Raw genomic sequence first — 7,804 nt, forward strand, 5'->3', positions numbered from 1 at the left:
ATACCTACCCATGAGGTGGGCTACCACTCACTTCACCACCAGGAACTGGGGGAAGTCCTATACTGTGATGTTTTTAGTTTTTTTGTTTCTGCAATAGAGAATAGATTGGAAACTTAACTCTGGTTTGTATATCCAGAGCAGTAGGTTGTTACAGAAACAACTTAATGTTTATTCCACCCTGTATTCATTAAGTTGTTAAAATAAAATTTTCTCAGATTTAATTGCATTTGAATTTTTTTCTAACCTTTTGCATTCATTTTGAGAAACCAGAATTATAAATCAGTTTTCATCTCCCTGAGAAAAATGGCAAACCAAAGCAAGTCAGAGATTGAATTATGATATTTCCTGGTACAGATTTGGCTGTTCTATTAGGTACAGGAACAGTAAGTATCTTTAAAGAATTTGTCTCCAAAAGGGCTTAAACACTGAGTTGTGATAGCTACTCAAACTGAATTGAGTGAATGATAACAGTGATAGTTTTGAAATCTGTGATGTTAAATATCTCACTCTGTTCACTTTTCGACACCCTTTCCAGTACACCCCCCCTTCAAGACAATAGAGTTTTAGAAGTTTAGTCTTCTGATTTACAGGCAGTAGAGAGATTGCTCAGATCTTTCATTTGGTTTAATACTACCTTGTTTATTTTGCAGCTCATATGTATTTGAAGGCAATTCAATGATTACCTTTTTCTACATCCCAGCACAATCTAAAAGAAAGGAAGGTTCCAAAGAGCACTTCCTAAGGACTTCTAACCATCTGGCACCTTGAAGTTGTTTTGCTCCAGGACTCTTCCTAGAAGATAACTAATTCTGTTGGTTTCAGGAAACCATTCTTCAATAGTTTGCCACTCGTGTGTTTAGTGTTTAGTTTGGAGTATAATGGAGTATACTCCATTATACTGGAAACCATTCTTCAATAGTTTGCCACTCGTGTGTTTAGTGTTTAGTTTGGAGTATATAGTCCCTCCCTTTGGAAAAGTATGCTTTTAAACTGATAACTACACTAAGAACTTTGAAGAAAGCAGATTCTATTTGCTGTGCTGGTGTTTGGGGGATTAATTACGGTTAATAGAGGACAGATCATTTGTGGGGATTTGAAAGAGGGAGACCCTTATAGGTAGAACTGGCGAACACTGGGAGTCTGCTGTTGGGCTCTTCCTGTGCATGAGCAGTGTCCTTCAGACAGACTGACGAAGGACACTCCTCAGGAAAACCTGGCCAGTTTACAGCATGAATGGCAAGAGTTGTGATCAAATGGGACAAGACTGAAGAACACATGTGGAGCTGGTTGTGGTGTAGTTTGGGCTGCACAGTTTCCTCTTACAAACTGTACGTTGGGACCAGGAAGGGACTGGTAATGGATGGTGTAAGAACAGAGTTACTAAGAGAACCATGGGGGTGCAGCGAGCAGACAAAAAGAAGTTTATTGAGGGAATTAGCAAGTGGGGAGGAAGCCGTGCCACGAATGGCCCGACTCCAGACTCCTAGGGAAGGAGGGGGCTGTTTTATAGGGGGAAGAAAAAAGAAACTATTGAATTCAGTCATTTATCTTGCAGCTGTGAGTCTTCCAAGACATCCTGGTTGGGACTCCACTTGCATTGAACTGTAATATTTATACAATCCAAGGCTCTTACTATTTGCTGTCTTCTACCTACAATTTATTCTCAGATGGTTTCATATAGCTTGCTTCTCCCTAATCAGATTGTAATCTATTTGATGATAGAGACTGATTTTTTATTTCCCACAGAAAATAGTTTTGTGCAAATAGTTATTGATGATTGACTTACTGTTTTGAAAGTCCCAAGTATATGAGATTTCCATTAACATTTTTTATTTTTTATTTTTATTTTTTGTTTTTTCAATTACAGTTGTCCCATTTTTCCCCCATTGCTCTCCCCCACCCAGCCCACCCCTTCTCCCACAATCATATCCCTCCCCGTTGTCCATGTCCATGAGTCATTTATACACGTTGCTTGACTAAACCCTTCCCTTACTTATGCCCCTTCTCTCCCGCCCCCCTCCCCCTATTGACTGCTATTCTGCTCTTTGTCCTATTTAGTTCGTTTGTTTATCCCTTAACATTTTAATATCTATCTCTCCTACAGTTTTATAGGAATGAAGAATAACAGCTCTCATAAAGTTTTCTTCATAGATAGATAATAATTTATAGTTGGGGACAATAGTGGCAGAGGTGGTATTTTATAGTCAGTGGCTTGGTAAAAAGAATAAATTAGTGCCCAGTTTTCCATATTGAAACAAGGACAATTTTATGTGTATAACCAGTTAAACTTATTTTGGTTATTCATTCATTCATTCATTCATTCACTTATTTATTTATTTATTTTTGGTCCTTCATTCTAACTATTCATTTTCTTTCTTTTTTGCATAACTGCTTAAGATTTTTTTCTTAAAAATATTAAAAGTTATAGCTGAAAAATCTTAACATTGTATATTCAACATAATAAGGGCCTTAGAATGTCTTGACTCTGAATCTTGCCTTTCAATTTCAATTTCAATTGATTACTGTGCAATATTCTAGTTTCACTCTATGCTTATCCTCTAAAAATTAATAATTTTTTTTTAATAGTCAGTGCTTACTTAGGTTTACCAATATGTCTATTAACTTCTTTGCTCGTCGTTGACTCTTGCATTTTAACTTTTCCTGTTAGGCTTATATTTCTTCTTTCTGCAAGGGTCTATGGGAAGGAAATTCTCTTAGTCTTGGTTTAAAATGTCTTTATTTTGAGAACTGCAGAAGACAATCTTTCTAGACAAGGTAGTTGAGGAGGAGGCAGCAATTGGAGGGGTAGTAGTAGGCCCCACATAAACTCAGCACCTCGCGGACATCATTGCACGTGGAACAGCTGTTTTTGGAAGACTGTTGTCCAGAAGAAAAGATGTTTGGTTTTAAAAAGCCAAGTGTGTACCGAAGTACAGAGGGCTGCTGTATTTGCAGAGCTAAGTCCTCCAATTCTTGATTCACTGAGAGTAAACGCTATGAGACCTGTTTTGGGTGGCATGAGACTTGTTCAGGAGACATCTGTAATTCCTGTGTTCTGCTTGTGAAAAGATGGAAGAAATTGCTGGCAGCGTGAAAAAAACAAACCTGGAATCATGTGGTAGATGCATGGGCAGGACCCAGTCCAAAAACTAGATTTAGCCTGGCTGGGTAGCTCAGCTGATTAGATCATTGTCCCGATAGGCCAAGTTGCTGGTTCATCCCCAGTCAGGGACACACACAAGAATCAATCAATGGATGTATATATAAGTGGAACAACAGATTGATCTTTCTCACCCTGGCTGATGTGGCTCAGTTGGCTGGAATGTCATCCAGTAGACCAAAGGGCCATGGGTTTGATTCCCGGTCAAGGCACATACACATGTTCAGGTTTGATCCCTGGTTGGGGCACAGAGGAGGAGCAACCGAGCCATGTTTCTGATATTGATGTTTCTCTTGCTCGCTCTCTCTCTCTCTCTCTCTCTCTCTCTCTCTCTTTCCCTCTCTCTCTCTCCCTCTCCCCCTCACTTCCCCACTCTATAAAATCAATAAGCATGTCCTCAGGTGAGAATTTTAAAAAATTGATGATTCTCTCTCTCCAGAAAGACTACATTGAAACCAATGAAAGAGAAAAGTCTATTTGGAAACAGGATTTAAAAAAGCAACCAGATGAAAAATCTGCAGAAATAATTTAATAGTCACAATTCTGATGCTCATAGAACCACCTCAAGTGCCTCTCTGGTTCAGTCTCCATGTGATAGTAACCAGTCAGATGATGGCTCAGATACAGAGATGGCTTATGGCTCTAAAAGAATACCAATTTTTTTTTTTTTCCTTTTTAGATCTCACACACTGGGGAAAACATAAAATATGTTGAGGGGATATCTATTAAGGCCATTTTGTGGAAGTCCTCATTGACACATATCTATTGAAGCTTTGTTACAGCAATAAAAGAGCAGCTGCTAAGAAACTGAAGGAGCAGGGGCCAGCCTCTGCCTGTCTCCACTCAGGAGTGGTGACTGAGGCTTATGTAGAAGGGAATAAAAAAACAATTTAAATTTTAGAAAAACAACAACAAAATGACCCTATTTTTAACTTGGGTATCAGCTATTCTGCCAAAAGAAAATTTCTAAAATAGCTTTGAATGGGTTATTTTTTTTAAGTATATTTTATTGATTATGTTGTTACAGTAGTTCCAATTTCTTTTCCTTTTGCTCCCCTCTTCCCCCCTTCCCTCCAGCAATCCTACCCCTCTTAGTTCATGTCCATGGGTCATGCATATAAGTTCTTTGGCTTTACCCTTTCCTATATTATTCTTAACTTCCCCCTGCCTATTTTGTACCAACCAATTAGGCCTCTTAGTCCCTGTACCATTTCCCGATTTCTCCCCCTCCCCACTCCCAGCTGATAACCCTCCAAATGATCCCCCTACCTGTTCCTGTTCTGGTTGTTTGCCTAGTTTGTTTTTGTTTTTATTTTTTAGATTCAGTTGTTGATAGTTGTGAGTTTGTCACTTTATTTTCTTTTATTTTTTTTTAATTTTTAAAGATTTTATTTATTTTTAGAGAGAGGGGAAGGGAGGGAGAAAGAAGAATAGAAACATTAATGTGTGGTTGCCTCTCACGTGCTCTCAACTGGGCACTTGGTCTGCAACCCAGGCATGTGCCCTGCCTGGGAATTGAACCAGTGACCCTTTGGTTTACAGGCAGGCACTCAATCCACTGAGCTACACCAGCCAGGGCTAAAAATTTTTCATCACCTTGACCCTGAGTTCCATTCATCAGTGAAAAAGTCCCTTTAGTCTGTTTGCAAAATTGTGCCCCAGCTCTCACCACTCATGTTCCCATCTGACAGCCTCAGTTCCCATGCCCTCCTCCTCCCCACGCCTGCCTGCAGCTGTCTGGGAGTTTCCCGTGATAGCAGGGAGTGTCAAGCTGAGCTCCATTATGTTGTCAAAAATTTCAAAAACTATAGCAAATATAGATACAAAATACTGACTTTTTGCTGAACATGAACTGTTCAGATTTTTACTACTTGCACACACAACTTTCTTTTCTAGAGTATACTGCAGAAGGATCTCAATCATATTGCTCATTTTCAAGTTCAGAGTTTTAGTTCTCTTGGTTTGTATTATTAAGAATCATAATATTAATAGCTTTAACATTTATTAAGTAGTATTATGACAGGCATTGTGCTAAGTGCCTTACATACTGTTTTAGTTAATGGTAGCTAAACCCCAGAATCTCAGTAATTTGACAAAATAGAAGTTTAATTCTTACTCATATGAAGTCTCAAACGAGTATTCCTAACAGGCATAAAGCTCTCCTTAAAGCTGTGGTTTGGGACCATAGGACCTTTCATTTTGTAGTTCCGCCATTTTTAACAAGTGGCTTCCAAGGGAAACCTGCAGGAGAAAGAACAAAGAGGATCACAATGGGAGATTTATGTGGCCTGAGTCTAGAAGTAGAATGCATCACTTTCTTTCACATTGGCCATAATTCAGTCATATGACCACAACTAATGGCAAGTGAAGATGAAAAATGTGGTTTAGCTGTATTGCCATGAAGAAAACATGTGGTTTGGTGAGGAGTTTGCCAGTCTACTATACATATTTCTTCCCCATTTAATTCTAACAACCCCATGAGACATGTCCTATAATTTGTACCACTCTACAGATGAGGAAACTGAAATTTTGATAGGCTAAGTCCCTTACCTAATATCTTAGTTAATAAATGGCATAACTGAAATTCAAACCTTGGCAATATAACTCAAAAAACATTTCTTATCATCGTCGTCGGCAGCCGTCCGTCTCGAGAGACGATGGTGTAGCTTCTTAAGAGTCTATCTGCACCGCCGAGAATGGCTGTGCAGTCCGACTCGGGAGTGACACGGTATCTGTCTCCTCCCGTGTTAAATCGACATCTTGCGATGACGCTGGAGTGTCCTCTCCAGTGAAGCTGAAGCTACAGAGCCTGGGCAGGGTGATATGGAGGGTCTGCTGTTGCCCATGCAGCAGACCCCCCCTCTCTTCGCAGCTGAAGGGTCCAAGGGAAAGACGGAGTCAATACAGCTTGGCTTCAGGTGCGCCGCAGGAGTTGCCGGTGTTGACTACAACGTCAAACCGCCTTAGGGACTCCGGCTCCGGATTTTCTGTCGGGGTTTACTCCCTTAGCCTTTCCCCTGAAGAGGTATGCCGCAAGGCAGCGGAGGTTTTTTGGAGTCAGAGTTTTCCTTCTCTGATGTGCCCTGACTGGAAGATCGAACCAGCGACACTTAGCTCGCAGGCCGACGCTCAATCCACTGAGCCAAACCAGCCAGGACCATTTCTTATCAAGTTAACTGCAATATAACAAGTTATTGTTACTGAAGAGGAATATTTAGGCCCTTTTTAATTATAAGAGAGGTGTGATGATTTTAGAACTGTAAGTAATCCTAATTCATTATTTTAGTGATGATGAAATTGAGATCTAGAAGTGGAATGTCCTATTGAAGGTTCAAATCCTTGCTGCTCAGGTACCATACAATGTAAAGAACATTTTATGAGAAAATATAATCTTGAAAAACTAGTAAACTATGTCATCTTTTCTAAAAGTTAACTCCCTAAAAGATGAGGTTTAATGCAGTTAAATCCAAGCATTGAGACTTGTTTCTTAATCAAGTTTGTTCCCCTACTCCCTGCCTTCCCCCCCCCCCCCCCGCCTGTCCTGAAAAGGAAGCAGAACACAGAGTAAGCCTGCCACCGTGTGGCCTGGGCTAAAACTGAGGTTTTATTATCACTTATTTTATTTGCTTCTAGTTTTTTATTCAATACTAACCTAGATTTGATAATGCCTGAAAAAAATTCAGACCCAGCTATGGTAAATTCTATAGGCTTAAATACTTTTTAATCTGTTTTTTAGAAACTGTTATAAGAGTTCATTTGAGTCACACTGACAACAAATGCCAGGAAACAATATTTCAAGGGCTTCCAAGAATAAGAGTTTTGATGCTTCTTTTATGCATTTGAAATTTAAAAGGGAAATAAAGATTACATGGAAATGGGAGAAAGCAAGGTGGGAATTGGATTCGTCGGCAGCCGTCCGTCTCGAAAGACGATGGTGTAGCTTCTTAAGAGTCTATCTGCACCGCCGAGAATGGCTGTGCAGTCCGACTCGGGAGTGACACGGTATCTGTCTCCTCCCGTGTTGAATCGACATCTTGCGATGACGCTGGAGTGTCCTCTCCAGTGAAGCTGAAGCTACAGAGCCTGGGCAGGGTGATATGGAGGGTCTGCTGTTGCCCATGCAGCAGACCCCCCCTCTCTTCGCAGCTGAAGGGTCCAAGGGAAAGACGGAGTCAATACAGCTTGGCTTCAGGTGCGCCGCAGGAGTTGCCGGTGTTGACTACAACGTCAAACCGCCTTAGGGACTCCGGCTCCGGATTTTCTGTCGGGGTTTACTCCCTTAGCCTTTCCCCTGAAGAGGTATGCCGCAAGGCAGCGGAGGTTTTTTGGAGTCAGAGTTTTCCTTCTCTGATGTGCCCTGACTGGAAGATCGAACCAGCGACACTTAGCTCGCAGGCTGACGCTCAATCCACTGAGCCAAACCAGCCAGGGGTGGGAATTGGATTACAGGATAGTTAACAAGGTTGTGTGCTCTCTTGAAGGTGGTTATAGCTTATTTCAAAGGTGTGTTAACCTAGATGCACAGAAATAATGGACAGGGCTTGCTTAAGCCAAAGGTATGCCTTTTAGTAAAGAAGTCCTGTGCCTGGGGTATTGCTACCCACCATGTCCTGTCCAGTTAAAAATGTATGATCAGATCACCAT

At 40.8% G+C, this 7,804-nt stretch overlaps 1 pseudogene; it reads left to right on the plus strand.

The window, feature by feature from the left end:
• The first annotated feature begins 2,896 nt into the window (after positions 1-2,896).
• On the plus strand, positions 2,897-4,016 carry LOC149996183 (SIN3-HDAC complex-associated factor pseudogene; annotated as a pseudogene).
• The last annotated feature ends 3,788 nt before the right edge of the window (positions 4,017-7,804 follow it).

Source organism: Furipterus horrens, unplaced genomic scaffold (genome assembly GCF_987537825.1).
Source record: "Furipterus horrens unplaced genomic scaffold, mFurHor1.1.pri manual_scaffold_12, whole genome shotgun sequence".
NCBI classification, from domain to species: domain Eukaryota; kingdom Metazoa; phylum Chordata; class Mammalia; order Chiroptera; family Furipteridae; genus Furipterus; species Furipterus horrens.